We start from the raw sequence: 18660 nt of genomic DNA, 5'->3' as shown, positions 1-18660 counted from the left end.
GGGAAGTAAGCAGAGATGCACAAACACTAGCAAGGCACAACGTCCAGAGGCAGCTGGAAGATGAAGCTATTGCCCCATCAGTGAAGTCAAGAGAGAACAAGGAAACCTAAAAAGGGCTAAATTCCCATCAGCCTGCAGGAGCCAAATGCTGACCTCTTTTATTTGAAACTTACCGGGTGCATTATCTGTTCTGGACGAGCAGCAGGTAGTTAAGGGCAGGCACAGCCGGATTCACATGGCAGCACAGCTGTCTCAGCTCCACCACTGTAACATAGATGAAAATGTGCTATTAAACATGTTACTCTGCTCAGCACTGCCATATATAAAAATGTTGTTCCAGGATACAATTCACTACAAAAAGAGTTGAGTACATTTCTCTGTCACAGCAAGAAAAAAAACAACCATATGGGTAGTTAGGTTTAAAGGAGAAGAAAGCATGTGCCCTGCTTTCTGACCCTGTTTTTTGTTTATTGTTTGGATCCTACACCATATTTTTCTCGTTTTTTCCTTCAATTATTTATCAAGGAAAAAAAAAGAGATGGAGAAGGGTTCTCTGTGCTTGTTTGTGCCACCGCTCATGCCTGCTGCTGTGGGAATACTGCTAAAAGCAGCTACTAGTGTTTTATTAAAAATAATAAAGTATATCGTTATCATAAAATAGCAACGTGATCAAAAGGATTATTCTGTTATGCCCTTGTCTGAGTTTTAACTGTAAATTAGAGCTCAGGTAAAAACAATCCACTGTAGAGCATATAAAGTTTGGAAAAGCTGATATATTTCTATATAAACTGTTCAATTAATCTTATATATATATATATTACAAAACACACACCCCTCCCCGAAACTGGGAATCTCACATATATTTTTTATACTGAGCCTTTTATTCTGTGTTTTATAGACGCACGGGGGGCCGATCGGCTTAACTCTCCTGGCTCTCCCGGTGCTGCTCTGGATGCAGCCCCCGGCAGCGCCAGCCCTCCCCCCCGCCAGCATCCCTCTTGAACAGGAACACTGCTCCATCTGCTGGGCTCCCGCACAAGGGACAAGGAAAGGCTGAAGGCTGAAGGAATATTCAGCGTGAGCGATAAATTCGAGGCATATCGACGCCTGGCACCAGGGCACTAAATCTTTCAAGTCAGCCAAAGCCAAACGCAGGGAGCGTGCGTTGTACATCTCCTAAACCAGGCACTGCCCTTCTGGCAAGCACTGGGAAGCAAGCCACAGCTTCACAAAACCCACGGCTTCACAAAACCCACGGCTTCACGCACACAGAAGCATTCCTTACACAGAGAATCATCCACAAGCCCTACTCGATGCTCTGTGCAAGCGCACACACCTGGGCTGATGCTCTTGAGGTACAATAACGCATTACGGGTTCCCTCTCACGCTGAAAATCACAGCCCCTGTGCAACAACTCATTTTCCGACTGTCCCCTTCAGTTAAAACATTGTTGCTTGCTTTTTTTTATTTTAAAACGTTTTTTTCTTACTTTCAGCCCACAGCACTGATAGTTCTCAGCTATTACTAGTGACTCCCTTCTGCTGCCCGGTCTCTTCCCTAGCTTCCCATATGGATATGGATTGCATCGTCACACCAGACCTGAGGCACAGCCAAACACATCTTTGAACTCTTGGTCTTTCCAACGCAGGCCAGCAGTGAATCTCCCTGCCCCCTACGCACTCATGCTCCTTTAAAAACAAGGGTGAGTTAGATGAATAAAACGGTGTCTCTCTCCAGCAGCGTAACATGGCTTTGCCTTGAAATAATCTGTTTAAAATCTCTTATTTAAAAAAAAAAAAAGTCCTTGTCTTGATTATTATTCAAAGCATATTCAACGATTCAAATAAAAAAATATTAAACATTTGCATTTAACTTCTTTTTTTATTATGTCTTATTCTCTTCCTGCATTTCTAAGAGTGCAAAATATAGGACCTGATTTCTCGGGTTTGTTTGTACTCTTTAATGTATCGTCACTTTATTGTCAATTCACTTTGGGGTCCTTTTTCATTAACATAAAGCAGCAAAATCTGGATTGCAAATGCTTCAGGGCAATGCTCATTTATGTAAAAAACGTTCCTGCTGAAAATAAAGAAACAAAAGAACTTCATTTATGGAGGTGTTTTTACTAACCCAGCAGCTAACAGACACTGAGAACAGCATCTAAACAGAGGGACAGTGTGACCTGGTGACCTATCTGTAACACTCATGGATGGGTTTGAACCCAGAAGTTTGGGATATGAATACTGCCAGACAAATTGTTGGGGAGAACCTCTTGCACAGCAGGAAGCATTGGCAGAAGGTTCTGCTGCTCACCTTCAGCCAGCTCAGGCTGCGGGCGAGCTGCGTGAGCTCTGCCCATCACACCGCCACAGAAAGAGAGATTATCTGGGAGCTCGCTGATCCACAGGAGGAGAATAACAGGTGGCAAGTGAAGGGAGCTCAGAGATGATGAAGCGAACTGTTTTTATGTATCCAGGATGCATAGTAAAGCAGCAGTCTTAATACTTATCCCCTAGCATTAAGCATTATATTGATGGAGTGACTTTTTGGTCAGAAGCCATCTGCTGTTTCTGTGGGTGAGTCTAAAAGAATTTGCAAAGCTGGCTATCAAAACAGGAAAAGTTTCATTTGGCTGTGGGTGTTGTCATGAGGCACCAGACCAGCAACAACATGGAGACGCAAAATAAATCCATTACTGAAATAAATCAGAGGGCATGAGGCATCCTGCTGCAGAGGCCCCAGGGTGACAGGGAGTGACATTTGCTGGTGTTGGCTGCCCTTTGAGGTGCAGAAGGCAAAGGTCTGGTCTTTCTGGGGCAGCTGGAATAATTCCTGGTGTTTCCAGCTCTGAAATGGGCAGGGGTTGGGCTTGCTGGGTTTATGGATTTCAAATCTGGTAAAGAGAGAGGGGGAAAGGAGAGACAGCAAGTCAAGGACAGCTTGGAGGGGAAGGAAAGATGGAGCAGGGGAGGAAAGAAGGGCAGCAGAGAAGGCAGGGGATGCGGGTTATGAAGCGCTGCCAGTGACAGCAGCAGCAAGAAGCCAAGCAAACAGTGTCTCCCAGCCACTACTGGCATCTGAGGAAAGAGGTGCCGGGGGCCAAGGCACCCCAAGGACCCTCGAGCACAGCTGCATCCTGCCGCTGCATGGCAGCAGGAGCACTTCTGGCAGAGGAGGGGCAGGGTCTTGTGCAGGTCCTCTGGGGTTAGACTGCAACAACAGCCCCTGTGTCTTCAGGACAGGTCAGGGTACAGAGAGAGAGTGATGTGCTTTCCCCTGAACAAGTTCAAAACTAACAGACATCACTGCACCGACTACTTTCATGTGCCCCACTCCGTTGGCCTCTTCGTTTCAGAGCAGTAAACGTGCCATGTGCCAGCTCTCTGTGCTCCTGACTGTGCTGCAGTAGCTGGGACTTTGTCGGCATCCCCAGTGTGTCACACAGCCAGCTTTAAATGCCACGAGAAGTGCTCAGCCGTGGAAGGACACAGTCAGCATGAAGGCATACCCCAGGGCGATCAACCCCACCAGATGCCAAGGGCATTTGCTCCCCGCTATGCTCTCATCCCCACCCGTGCAGTCACCCCAGGCAGAAGCAGCAGCAGTGTTTAAAGGTGAAAGGGTGTCTCGCAGAGACACTGTTAGGTAGCCCCGGAGCTGGCAGAGTGAGATAAGAGCCCAAGTCTCAGGTAGGAAGGTGGGCAGCCTTTCAAATTTTCAAGAAGGTCAAGGCAGGGGTGGAGGGAGGGTGAAAGGGGGGACAGCCTAGCAGGAGCAGCCAGGGCTGCTTCTCTGCTGTCACTCCCCTGGCACAAAGCAGCCAAATCCCTTCAGTTGTCAAACGTGCACTATGCTATTGTTAATGATGCTATTACTTACCATATGTTTATAAGCCATACCAGTATGGCTGGGTTTATTCAGTTTATTCAAATGTGGAATTGAACATTTCAGTGTAGCATGCAGCCTCAGACTCAGGGGGGGTTGAACTATGGGAGAAAGCAAAAGCTACTGCAGAGGAGAAAAATGTTAGTTACTTAACAAGGTCAATAACATAAATTCTTATTTTGTTTACTTCAGTGAGCATAGAAGCCAGTGTTTACACCCTGTTTCTGTTAATTACTTTCAGAGTAGGCTGTAAAATCATTTGCTCTCCTACCTAAAATTGTGCTTTATGTTGCTAAAAAGAGTTTTCAGCCATTTCACCCAGGAATGACTACGTGATGTAGACAGATAAACTGATTCTTTTATATCGTCGTAGATGGGGTCAAGCTATAATACTCAAGAGCCAGTGCTGGCAGGACCTGTAACACGGGTTCAGCAATTTGAAAAAGTAAAGGTTATTCGTAAAATTTAGATTCAGGTTCAGCTTTCAAACTTGTCCAAACATTTGGGTTATCCAGTGAGAAAAGCTTCTCAAGAGCTGGCTTGCCTTGGTTTATCTCTTAATCACAGGCATTCAAAACCTGTAGCTCCCATCAATTTAATATAAACCTGTGTTCTGCCTATTCAAAAAGTAAGGCTTGGTAATTGCTGAAAGCAGTACAACGTTCCAGAAAGTTTGTAAATAAAGGCTTATAAAAATCATATCTGTTTGGAAGAAAAATAAACCCAAGAACTGTCTTTTTTCCCCTTGCCTTGTCGCTGTGAAATAATGTTAACATCACGTATCTAACCTGTACAGTATTCCCATTGGATTCTTACCCAGTACAACCAGTGTAATTCCTAAGATCTTCCTATTACCAGAACTTTTTTCTCATAACCAGGTACACCCATCTTAGAATCTCCTGCAGATATGGCTGCTTTCACAGAAGAATGCAGCACACGAGCTCTTATACCCCTGCCACTATCATATTTTGCCTCTTCTTCAATGTATCAAAGCACAGCTCTAAATACATCACCAACCCAAATTCTTATTTTTATTCTGGCAGGCAATAGTTGACAGAAAGTAAACATCTTCCAAAATTATCTTTAAAATACCATTTTATAGAGAGTCCTTTATAAAATCAGTAAAACACAGAGCTTGTATAAAATGCAAATGATGCCAGCTGATGCGTAGTTTGACTGGGTCACCTAGTGAAGAGGAAAGGAAACAGAAAAATTGCAGAATAGTAACAGCAAGCATATTATTTTCCAAAGCAGCAAGAAACCTTGCAAGACCTCTCCAGCTATTTAACACCAAATATCCTTCCAGACACTAACTCATCGCAGAATAAACTGTACTGGTTCAATGCCCATGAACTACGCCTTTACTGCCCATGGTTTCCAAGGAACAGACATGGCAGTAATTAGTGGGGCATGAAAATCAGTTCTGATGACTCAAAAGACAGTCTGTGATTGTGGAAGTGACAGTGCCTGGAATAACAAGGAATACACTTTGCACTCAGAATGAGACAAACTCTTCCTTTGACTACAACCACACTTAGGCAACACCGTTGTTTCAAACCAAACAAGTAGTAGCTCGGAACCCAGCTACTACACAGAACCACCAGGTGAAACACCATTCTTGAAGAAGAAAAAAACGCATGCTGAAATCAGTGCTGCAACACCAGCTCCTTGCCTGGCTTTGGTGAAGCTACCAGAGCTCTGCTTTCACACCTAAGGCTGTTCCAAACAGCACATTCCTGGCCCTGTCTAACATGGTACACCTGCAGCATGCTATCATTCTGCCCAAAGAGGGAGACTGAAGATATGGCCCTTGATCCCTCTAATCATCTGTTTGCTTCTGTTAAGAATGTGTAATAGGGCCATGCTTGCCTACCGGTGCATTGACAATACGGGGAACCGAGTACCCACCTCATGCAGAGTAACAATTCAAACCAATTCCAGTTACAGGCCTGGGAACATGATGCCTCAACGCACACTAGATGACAGCGGACTACATCATTCCTCATTTTAGTGGATCTTCAAAACAGAAAACCCACCATTATCTTGAAGACTAAAAGGTACTTTGGCAGAGAGGAGTAGCCATCAAGCACATTTGCAACAAAAATTGTGAACAAACCCAGCAAGTTTCTTCTGCAAACATCATATGCTCTCCATAGATAGCACTGTAATTTACCCAAAGCATCACTAGCCCAGCTGAGAGGCTCCTATTTCACAAGAGCACACAGCACAGGCAGCCCTGAGAGGCACCTAATCAATGGATAGTACAAGAATAGTTCTTGCAGTACCAGACCTTGGTTAAAACAGAAAATGTGTCTTTTTCAGAGTGGCTGCAAGGCCAAGGTGTTCTGTATCGTATACAAAACAGTAAGTAACTGGATGCCCTTACTACTATGAGCCAATACAGCACGATCATTAGCAAACATCAGTAGCCACCTTCATTACTCTTGCCTTTGCACTCGATGCTGCAGATGTGGGGCTGCCAGCATGATGCCAAGTATCAGAGAAACAAATCCTCAACCCATTTGTAATTCTGTTCGTAACAGCAAAATGTCCTCAAGGGGATCATGAAGGGAGCTGGCAGCTTGTTTTGGTGCCCCAGTGCTGCTGGCACATCGCTCCTCAGCCAGGCAGGACCAGTCCCCGTTGCACAGACTGGCCTCTGACCACACTGCTTCCCTGCACTGCTCTAAGCAGGGCTTCATTTCCATTACAGCTGGGATGTAAAAGATTAATGGCATAAAGAAATTTCAGGTATAAGGATATCAGAGTAAGCAGGGAAATAGAAATGTACTGGTTATATAGAACAGGGAGAGAACAACAACGCGTGTAAAAAGAAATTTTAATAAGACATTTCCTTTGGGTCAAGATCTAGGGCCTGGCTTAGTGAGGTAAAAGGCACGAGGAAAGAAGAGTAACAGATGCAAAAGCATCTGGGACTGACAACAAAACCAAAAAAAAAAAAAAAAAAAAGAGAGGAAAAAAAGAGAAACATTTCAGACCTTAAAGTAGAAACTTAATAGTAGCAGGCTGTTCTTTAGCAAAAATACTGCTTTGATCTGTCACAGTTCTGCCTATGGGTGTGCTATCCCGAGCATTTCAAAGAAATCTCTTATCATTGTGTACCTGCCTCAGAGAAATCATACCACTGAAGGAACAAAAAGGTTGATTGTTATTTTAATTGAATTTGTTTTCAATTTATTTTCAAGCTGTCTGGGGGAAACCTTTTACACGTGCATTGTTTGATTTGTTTTTAACTTTGGTTCCATTACCCTAATAATGAAGCTTTTAAGGCATTTTAAGAAGCCTGTTTGTCAAAAAAGTTACTCACATGGATCAGATCAATACCTATGAAAGTGCCTGAAAGCAGGAAATAAATATGGATTAAAAAAAGCCAGCATTATTTTACAGAAGCTGGTTTTGTTGTGACCTCAGATGCTCAGCATGAATTGCTGACTTGATCTCTGCCAACATACACATCCATGAGCTAATGTGCCCGAGGATTATTTTCCAGCATCCTTTAATGCAGGCTACCTGCATGTGGTTTCCTTTTCAAAGGTGCTGAACACTTCCAGTTCACGCTGCTCCCTGCATTAATTTCCGGGGACAAACCAGGACAGGACAACTCCTTGAATGAGATTAACAGTAAAGCCAGGATTTGTGCTACAATAGGTTAATTAGTTTTCTAGGTAGTTAGCTAATAGTTCTTTCCAATTTTATAACAAACCAGAGGTGTATGAGCTGTGGAGCTGCAGGAAAGGGCATGCTGAATGTGGAAAGGGCTGTCGGGCAGCTCTGCTCTTCTTCTGCAGACTCCAGCAGATTTAGGGACGAGGCTCTGAACTGCAACAGCTCTTCCCACGCAAGCCCCTTAAGCTGCCCTGAAAGCACAGAGGGATCCTATAATCCCCTGCTCAGGCCAGGGGCATCCTCCCCTGCTGCCCTGCACGCTCGGACCTGGGGAGCTGCACTCTGCTATGCTGGACCTTTTTGCAAACCCATTTCTTCTGCGATGCTGGCTGGCACAGCGGTGCCAGGGGCAAGGCAGCAGGCAGCCCCTGGGGCAGGGGGTGGCTGGCTGGCATCTGGGGTGGCTGTGTGCCACGGCACAGCATCGCCTGCTGCCCAGGGGCAGCTGCCAGCCTGCAGCACCCCTGCGAGCTTCTACCTCCTGCTTCTTCTCCACATCCACTGCTGTCAGGTCCACATGCAGCTTTCTCACTACTCGTTTCCCTCCCACTCTTTGGATATATCAAATTAGGCAAAACATCCTATTGCACAAGAAATTGGGAGTGGGGTGGGGTGGTGGTGTTGTTTCTTTAAATTTTGCTTTTGTGTTAAGACAAAAAAGTTTTAAAGTTGATCTTTTCATATCTGAGCTTTCTTCCCCAAGTAATAAACTCTTCAGGTTTTAAAGATGTTTGGATTTGTTTTAACACTTGGAACTAGTTTTCATTAACAATAAAATAGTCTCAGCTACTCTAATGATCACTTTCCTCATTGTGGTTTTAGCTCAGTTAGTAACTGAGTTTGCCTGTGTTGCCTGGTGCAACAGCAGCAGCTTATAACCAGCTCTTACATTCACTTTTTGCATTTATGAACGAAATTCACTGTTTCTTTTTGATGACTGTAAAACAGCTGGGTGGCATTAGACAGACAGGCTTCATGTTATGTTATTATTTCCATGCAGATCTATTAATTCTTCTTAATATGAAATTTCTTGAAAAGAAGAAATGAAAGGACCAAAAGGACATGTAATGAGTTGTTTCTGTCACTCCCTTCCCTTTCCTCTAGCCCCAAAAAGGAAACAAACTGTCAACACCATTATTTTTTTAAATGCCATTTTGAAATTAATTATTAAGCTAGGTTTTTAAAAGACAGGACAGTTTTAAGAATTAAAGAACAGAGAGGTAAACTAAGTACTTTTTCAGACTACGGAGTATTTCTTTTTGGCACTAAAGCATGACTGCTTGCTCCACCCAGCCAATTTCTCACTTTTACTACCGAACCAAAATACCAATGACCTACCCAGCTCCATCTTCGCCTAGGTGGCAAACCAGAAGTTTTAATAATCTATTTAACGTAAGGTCCTTAGGGAAGAACCTGCCATTAGTCACGTGTTTGTTCAGCATGAGGTTCAGATCTTAGTTCACCGCGAGACCATATTGCGACACGTGTAACAGGACTGCCTTACGGCCGTGGCATTCATTAGACAGCCAGCACAGGTAGGCATAAAAGCAGAAATGCTAAGGTAGGTACCCTGGGTCAAATTTAAACCCAGGGAACGACACCAGGAATGTTCATTTGAAGACACAGGGCATCTCTTAAAGCTGCAATAGCGTTGCTGTGAAGTTGTGCCAAGGAGTGACCGCAGCTCAAGTTCTGCACCCAGCTGCCCACCCGTGCTCCGGGCAGGTCTCAGCACGTGTCTGCCCCCAGGCTCAGTACATGAAAAACAGCCCCAGCTTCCTTTGTCACAGGTTTTTCATATCTCCTTATGAAAGCACCAAAGCTGAGGAGTGTTATTACTGTGTCCTTAGATTACACCACCACTACCCATATCAAGGAGCACTTTACTGTTCAGGCAGTCCCGCTGAGACGGATAAAAGCCTCAAGAAGTATTAGATATGCAGGAAGGAGCAGCCTGGCCCAAAGTAAATGCCACTGTCATACATGGGTCCTTTGAACAGAGAAGCTCTGTTGCTAGACCTGAGAGAGTAACTCCATTAGCCTGCATCTGCTCTGGCCCGTATCAGCCTGCTGCCAGCAAGGCAAATCTCCGTCGGGATATATCAGTGTGGTTGGAGCCAGCACCAAAAAGATGATGGAGCCATACCACCCCTGCGCAGGTCTGGGGGAGCAGGGACGTGCAGCACAGCTGTGCAGGGACCCTGTGCTACACCCTGAGGCTTTGGTAGACCCCAGACTGAAGGACTGGCCAGCCAACAAGACCTGCACCATTGATGTCCACAGGCTCTAACAGTTAGTCCACCGGCTGGTATCTCTGCTCCTCCAGCTAGAAAACCTTCATGACTCCCCTCCTCGATCACTTTTAGCAGCCAACAAAGGAAGGAGGACACATGGCTCTGGCCTCCCTGGGTGAGGGCTACCATCACCCTGGTCCCTCAGTATGTGCACAGGGCACTGCCATGGTCCCGCTCCCCTGCTTGGGGCCAGGAGCAGCACACCTGCATGCCAGCCTTGCCACTGTCCTCACGGACTGCTGATTTCGATGCCACCACCATTGCCCTCCCACTTCTGCTTTAATTTCTGTTCCCTGCTGTTCACAGTAGTGAACAACGATGCATTACAATTTTCAGGTGCCTAAGGCTCAGAGAGCTTTCCTAGATATAATCAGCAGAAAAGAAGGATTTTGCACTGAAAGCCAGTGCCAACATCCCTGCAGTGATAACCATCCCTGTATAATTAAAATGAACATTTCATAAAATGTCATCTCCAAGCAGCATATTTTAGATTAAAAAATAAAAAACATTTCCAAGATCAAAAGAAGAGAATTATAATTGGGAAAGGGTGGAGGTGGGGGAGGACAGTGTGACAGCCCCAAGAAGCATTACTATTATTATGAAGCAAAGTTTGCTAAAATGCCAACTGCTCGCCCACAGTGAAAGGAAGCACCAGTTTACTTGTTAATCGCCTTAATTAATTAACTGGCATTGTCCTGGATTTCCTGAAGCTGGGTTTACTGTGGGAATCAATTTTAAAGAGCTTCCAGAAAGAAAATTTAAATTTCTGCTTAAAGACTTTACAGATTAGTAAACAAGAGCCTGCTTCCAAACCATTTGGACAAAACCGCAGCTGTGATTTATGGAGACACCGTCTTTTTTCCCATAGAGTCTGTCATGATCAGCTATATTGACCTGCTGCACAGCACAAACTTCCCTGAATTAATCCCTCTTTGAACTGCAGCAGCTCTGTTAGAAAAACACCCATCCTGATTATAAAGTTGGCAGCAAAGCAGAAGCCAACATCACCGTGGTGTGCTGTACCAGGGGCCGGCTCCCACTGAAACCCCTGCTTCTTTCCACCACCAATTTGTTCCGTTCCACACTCCACCCACCACTGGCCTTCCCTTCTGCTAGGATGAAGGGCAATTTGGCAAGCCCTTGCTCCCTGTACAAGCACTTACAGATGGTGGCTGAGTTTTCATTATCAGGGCTGTGATCTTTCAGACTTTCTCATTCAAATGGGTATGGAAGCAGGCCCTGAGCTTTCTCATGGTCCTCTGAGGTTACTCCAGTTCTTAGCATGCTTCTCAAACTCCAGGCATAGTTGCACCCGGTGCCAGATATTACGGCAGCAGCATCTTTCTGAAAGTCGTGTTAATAAACACAGTTATCTGCCCTGCAACATCTGACCGCAACATCACATCAGAATTTCTCCCACCCCACAGACAGTCCAACCTGTGCTCCAAGTTTTACGTTAATCTCTGTTTCCAGGATTAGCAATTCCCACTCTGTAAACTTAACTACTGATCTCCGTTTGGCCATAGTAAAATGGACCCATAACCTGAAACGGTAACTATGGAAGCGCACACACAACAGTTTTCACACCCTGAACTTCAGTTTTCTCTCCCCACGTTCTTCAGGCTCATATCTCCCCTGGAGCTCTGCAGAAGCCTTAGTTATGGGATGGCACTCACCTTACTGCAGACTTGACCCATTGAGGCCTGGCACCCAAAACATCCTCTGTAATCACTGGGGAGAAAGAGGGGCTTTTAGGGTTCATTTCATTTCACTTGTCTTACACATCTTTTTGGACAATGAATGGCACCTGTAAAGTACCAGTTTCCTTCCACAGACTGTACCAGAAGCTGTATGTGTCTAAAGACGAACACATCTACATCAGGTTAGGTGACTCTCACACTTCGAGTCTAAATAATACACTGCGAATAAATATATTATAATATGTATAACCTTATTAAAGTGCTCCAGTAGTAAAACACCCATCACATAAATATGGAAGTGCATACTTCTTTAAATAATGGATTTTAAGCGCTAATTTTTATGTCAAGATTCTGCTCTTATATGCACATAGCGAAACAAGAGGGAGTAAGGGGTTCTCCCAGCTCAGATCTTGTAAAGAATAGCTGGGTAGAATCAGCCCTTTCCAAAAATAGACACATAGAGATGGTTGTTCCCTTCTCCAGCCTGGTCAGCACCACAAAACAGGGGTGAAGAATGTATACCTCTCACCTATATATTAACATCACAGTCGCTTTCTGCCTAGGGAGGCAGGAGAGTATCACAGTCCAGCAACATTCTTCTTCTCTTTCTATTTCATGGAATGGCTCGTTCAGCCATAGCAAATTTTTTGTTGAGAAAACTATATCACTTGGAAGAAGGGCTCAACAAATCCTCAGAAAGCCTCCAAAGAGAACACTGAATGGAAAGCTCACATTGCCATTTTTCATCAGCTTTTTCTAATGTGCAAATACAACAGTTCTCCACTCCTCCTGGCAGGAGAAGAGGAGCAACTAATGAAGCAAAGTTGACCTCCAAATACCAAAGAACTCAGAAAATTCAAATGGAAAAACTGTGCCGCAGCCCACTGCCATGCTCACAGCTTACGCTAGGTAACTGGTTTCTTACCCTGGCCAGGCACACTAGAGAAGCTGCAAGGAAACTGGTAAGAGGTGCTATAAGGAAGAGCTGCATGTCTCAGCCTCTGAACATGCACTCCTATGCAGGACTGACAGCGAGAGAGTCCTCCGTGCAGTGGTGCTAGTTGTGGTGTGAAATGGGTCCTCTGGCACTGAACAGGGATTTACATAAAGAAGAAAAATATTGGATAACACACCAGAAACTCCATCAACTGCAGAGAAATTTGGCCAGTCCTAAGGAAAGACAAAATACACAGTGTGAAGGGAGTGGGGAACAGAGGGAGAGAAAGAAACAACGTGGCCTCTAGAGGGGTGACCTATGCTTTAAATTGGCTTACCACCCTGCAGCTCCACTCACCTTAGAGAGGACTCCTTTCTCAGCACAGTTCTTTTCTACTTGTCTGACTGTGAAATCCTCTTGAGGAACCTCTCAAAGGTGGAGCTGGTCTCAGGGCAGTGGGGAGGACCAGGAACGTGGCAATATGGATGCAGGGCAAGTGACCTGTGTGCTACCAGGGGCTGTTCTGGCACTGGCAATGGGAAAAGGCTGCACAACGCTGCAGTTTGATGTCTTTGGCCCATCTGGAACTGCAGCAGCCCTGGCACAGCTAGACAGGCTTCAATTTGCACCCACCCACACTCACAGCAAGCGAGCCTGGGCACGCTACAGCTTATCTGCAACAGCCACTTCTCTGAATGTCCAGCCACTGGGTATTTCCAGAAGACCATTGCATTAACTTTTTTCAAGATCTGACTGAAACTGTGCAGCGAATCCTGTATTACAGAGGACATTTGGTAATCCCTAGCACTAGTAATTGAGTCTTCGTCGCTCAACTAGGTGACCGATGGAGGCCAGGAAAGGAGCGCAAGAGGCAAAAGTGATAGTAGGAGAAGGGGACTGGCAGATATTAGGGAAATACTGGGGTCCCAGGCAGAAACATCAAAGAAACCCACACTCAAAGTGCACTGAGGAAGGACAAGTCTGCATAGATCGAAACAGGGAAGTTCATTATTTTTCTGATGTGGGAAATCAAGTTGCAATGATGGGTGGTGGGTAACCTGTCCCTGCTATCAGGGCATGACCCCACACCATGAGCAGCTCCCACCCTCTCTCACCTCTGAGACAGGTCCATCTTTCACGGGGATGGAAGAGGCATTCAGAAAGTCTTTCTTAACACTGAAAGCTCTTCTCATTACTGAGCTATTGGGCTAGATGATACCTGAATAATCCTGGACAGCAGGGGAAATTGCTGCTGGACAATTAGCAAACCACTCCAGCGTTATGGGGCTTTGTGTAACTTCATCTCCAACAATATGAAGTTTCACCTGACAGTTTGGCCTTTTCTCTGCAAAGATACCCTAGTACCAACACAGAGGCATGGATAAGTCATGCGCTGGCCCATTGCCCAGCTTAGTGCTTGGTTTGGCTTCAGCAGTTCAGCTGACACACATCTTTCTTCAATTTCCTTTCTCCAGTCTTCCATTTCCCTAGTGTCCCTTCTCCTCCTGCCCCACCGCTTCCATCACCACTCAGCCCACTGCACATGCTCTCCACTCACAGGCACTGCTGCATGTGATGCCCTACTTGGGTCACACAGAGCTGTCTGGGCTGCGTCGTGCCTTACTGGGCAAGTTATCAGACACAAAAAAATTAAAAATATCAACAGAGCTATTGAGTAGGGTACGTTAGACCTGACTGGAAAGTACAAAACAGCCCAGAGAAGAAAGTCAGCGATGGTGTAGTTTTGTCACATCCAGATTTTTTACATAGCCAGGTACTGCCTCCTGTAGCGATCACCCAGCCCATTAAATGCACTCAGCCTTTCTTTCACCTTTTTAGCCACCAGTCATTGATAAGCTGTGCCATTAGTGTTAGGTTTACAGTTGGACTCGATGTTCTTAAAGGTCTTTCCAACCTAACTGATTCTATGATTAATCCTACCTGTCACTAAACCTGCAGCATACCCGCACACTGCAATACTGTACAATAGCTGAATATACTGCATAAGAGCAAGAATCTTCTTAATGGACTTCTGCAGCGAGAGTGGTAAATGGGGGTGTTCCCAGCTACATATATCCTAGTGAGAGGTAATGAACAGCACTCCCATAGCATTTTTCTAATAACCTGAAATCGAGTGAAGAGTTCAGCTGGGAGGGGTGATTCTTTTTTTTTTTTTTTTTTTTTTTTTGTAAAAGTTTGATGGGCTTTCAGAATCCAATATTTCAGAGCTTGCTCGTTGCTAATTAAGGGTTAGTATACTAAATTAGCAGTAAATTAACATTCATTTCTCTGCTAGTACACTAGAGCTGCAGGAAATTACCCAAATTATTCAGGTAGTGACATTCATCACTGGGTGGAATGACTGTAGCTTAAACAAGATTTAGTGCTACTCTGTAGCTAATATTCACAGCTGCAGTAGCAGAGAGGCAGGCTCCCTCATTCACAGTAATTTTGACAGTGTAGGTGCCAAGATAGGGTAAAATGTTCATCTGAGCTGTTGATTATTGAGGCAACACGACATGACAGGCCATGCATTGCCGAGAGATCACTGCATGCTTGGGGTGCAAATGGGGAGGCACCTGGCTGGTAGCCGCAAGAGACTGAATGCTGCTGTAAAATGAAAATATCACCCCAAAAATATTTCCGTGCAGTTGCTGGGCATAATTGATGCTGGTGCAGCATTACTTCAAATCAGCCATAAAGCTCCATCTGTAGCTGCAGCTCCATAGACATTTCATAATTATGTTTAATATTGCAATCCCCTATTTCTATGGAGGATTTGAGGATCTCTGCGCATTTGTCTAAGTGATGAGTGTCTTATGTAGGTGTTAGGAGCTTACTTTCTTCCTAGGGGGAACAGATGGCTCTGGAAGTCGCTGACTGCCTTCAGAGCCCTCCTCCACCTCCTTTTAGGTCAAACCCAACTCAACCATAGCAGCCTGAAGAACCTACCACCAGACAAGCTTTTGATGGTCTAGGAAAAGGTAGTGGGAACCTTAATGCAGCCATAGGCTCACATCCAAGAAGACACCTTTTATGATTCACCTATCTTCAAGGAAAAGGGTATACTTGAAGTGCTGAAGCCTGGAGCTTGCTATGTTCCCAGGCCAAGTGGTACCTAGTTGCTTTAACATTTATGAAGAACGTAAAACTTGCACATTTGGACTTCCCTGGGCACTCTGTGCTTTTGAGCAGGTTGCAAGAAAGGTGTGTAGGGAGGGAAGGTCCCTGTGGGAAGAACAAGGACTGTCCACACCTTAGTGTGAATCAGCTAGAGGGAGGGAAGCAAAGAACTTACATGAGAAGGAAGGTGGCAAAGGGGGAGATAAAGACTGAGAACAAAGCACTGCTGTTTTCTCATTCACTAAGACCGTGTGCCAATAATCAAAAGCTCTTAATACTCGAGGAGGAGCTCTTCAGGATACCATTTTACCTCTGACTATTAAGAACACAGTCACTTTGTAAAAGGCATATGCCTGAATAGACACAGTTACACAGACAACAGGATATATCCCATTTGATCACACGGAAGTCCATGTGCTGTCTGACGCCTTGTGCAGAATGACAGCAGAGGTCTTTACACTCTATTTTTAAATTTTCCAGCATTCATACTGGGGGAATGAGCTGTTCCCTCCTGCAAATAAAGTCCCAGTCTAAAGCAGGCATGTTTTTAAGCTCACGGATGGAGATTTCAGATGCCACCACTATTAATTTTCACTCTTCTGGCTCTGTTCCTTGTCTGCTGCTGGCAATCACAGTGGGATCAAGAATGAGTCTCAAAACAGGAGGAAAAGACAGTTGTCTAGTTGCGCTTTTTACATTCTCTCACAAGCAGCCCAAAGCAGGGATGATAATGCATATCTTAATTAACTAAGGCCCTCCACAAACTGCCTGGGGCAGGTTTTTATAGATACTGGCTTCTGGCTGGACAACTGGCAAGCAGGCTTTTACTGCCTGGAAACAAAGGCATTACAAAAAGCCAGTAAGTTAAATCAATGTTCTATTAATTCATTTTTAACGTCTCACAGGAACATAGTACTCTTTGTCCAAAAATGTTCCAGAGCTTTAACAGCTGCACTGCTAGCACAAGAAGCAGAAGAACAGGCTTCTCAGATGTCCGTGTGTGCAGGGACATCACTCTTTCCAATTTAAAATCCACTAGGCTTCATACAAAGCTGGTTTCAACCCACTTTTGTCACCCAGCTTGCTCTTTAGATGGAGAATCACCAGATTGCTATGCTGGGAAGACCTACTAACATGAAAGAAACAAACCTCTAGTTTGTGGGGTGGAGGGAATCCCCTCCAAAACCCCACAGTTTCTGTCTCTCCCTTCATTATCCTTCATGGCACAGGGTCCTCACATATGTGCCTCGATGCTGAGCAGTGGCAGATGGAACAAATCCCCTGTCACAATTTTGCAGCCACTTCTTGGGGGAAATAAGAAGAATCTGTTTACTTGCTCCTTTGTGACCTGCAAGGAAGAATGCATTTTGAACAGTGCTCTCAAGAGGAACAGCCACTGTCTCCCCTCCCAAGGGGATAAAGTTTGCTCTCTCTCAGTTTCAGCCTTGCTCTGCCAGGCAACATGGAGAGGACAGGATGGGAACTGAAGTCCCCTGTATCTTTTTCAGTGCTGTTTATGCTCGGGAGGTAGAAGGTGCAGGACCACTTTTCTCATTAGTTATCAGCTCATCCGAGCCCCTCAGTAACAGTTGTCTGCCCTACAGAGCCCCTCCTGCAGGACCTAGTTACTGAGAGCCTCGGTGGAAAACAGCACTCCCAAATGTCAGTGGCTGTTGAGGGAAATATGGAATAAAACCGAAGACTACAAGAAGAACAGAGAAGCCCAGATGTATTATTTAGGATTGAAGCTGCGTGATGATGCTGTGTGATGATGCTGTGTGGGGCAGGAAAGCTCACAGCACCGGGGCACTCCGCTGTGTGGCAACTGCACCTCGACCTGGCCCCGTGCCCAGCCCCTCCTGGAAAGGAGAGGTAATCAGCTCACCCCCCCATTTAGTATCACTGCTCCCCAGTAGCTCACAGAGCCTGTACGTTGGACTGGATGTTCACAATCCCCATTTTGCAGAGGGCTGAGGTTGCTGCAGTGACTTCCCTAAGCTTACCCAGGAGGGCTGAGCAGAGCCAAGAGCAGACCGCAGGTTTCCTGCATGCCAAGTTACCAGCTCGACATTAGGCTAAACTGTCCTACAAGCATAAAGCGCCTCAGAGCACAATTTTTGGGCACGGAGTAGGAACTGCACAGAGCAGAGCATCTGTGCCGGCGCTGTACCCCAGGCTTAGCCTGCTCTGACTTTGTCTGTCCATCTGTACCCTCCCCTTTTCCCAAAGGGCTCTCCACAACCAAACACCACTGTACATTTTGGAAGGATTTCCATCCCATAGATATTTCATATGTGTTTTTAACTTTCCACATTCTCAAAAGGAAAAAAACCCAACAATGCTTTTTGTCATTGCAAGATATTCGTATGCTGTGACATTGGAAAACATACAGCATCTTATTAACAAAAGCTGTAGAACTAGTCTGTTACAGGGACTAAGTCAAAGTGCCAATTTTTTAATGCTGTTTACCAAATCAAACAGGCATTCTGCAGTCCACCTGTTCCTAGTGCCTCTGACTTCACGATAGCCATTTTCTGAAGCCAGAGAAATAATTACTAGACCAGTTTATTGATGGCAGCTGGTTTGGAGTGAAAAAGTCCAAAATGTGCAATAATTAAAGACTGTAAAGGATGCAAGCTATTAAAAGGACAAAGAAAGTAAACCAACCCAGTCCAGAATGGGCAAATAGACACCTTCCATGGGAAGTAAAAATCTCTCCTCCAAGCTGATGTATTCACAGTCAGCTCATAGGGAAGTCAATAAATCTGGGGAGGGGGAAAATATGAACAATCCAAACTTCTACACTTATGGGGGTTTTATCCAGGAATTATAGCCCAGTCCTTATCACTAGCACAGGATTCAAAGTGCTGGAGCCGAGCAATAGCCTAGAGACCAACCTGTGCCAGCTGCTTCAAAAGGCACTGTAAAATCCCATAATGGAAGATTATGCACCAGTATGCCTGAGGGAGAAGCTGTGTTTAGCATATGGCTGGACGTACAAAGGATGAAACTCCAGCCCACCTAACTGTAGATG

General features: G+C 45.1%; 1 long non-coding RNA gene across 1 annotated transcript in view; it reads right to left on the bottom strand.

Annotated features, from left to right (window-relative positions):
• Nucleotides 1–18660, bottom strand: part of LOC308062056 — a 92223-nt gene that overhangs the window by 35131 nt on the left and 38432 nt on the right. Inside the window, exon 2 of the long non-coding RNA XR_013927454.1 lies at nt 1–18660. This exon is cut by the window's left edge and continues 35131 nt beyond it; it is cut by the window's right edge and continues 27725 nt beyond it. This is a non-coding gene — a long non-coding RNA (uncharacterized lncRNA).

This window comes from Falco punctatus, assembly GCF_963210335.1.
Source record: "Falco punctatus genome assembly, chromosome: 4".
NCBI lineage: Eukaryota > Metazoa > Chordata > Aves > Falconiformes > Falconidae > Falco > Falco punctatus.
The sequence above is the reverse complement of the archived record's forward strand: the minus strand, read 5'-3'. Positions and strand labels throughout refer to the sequence as shown.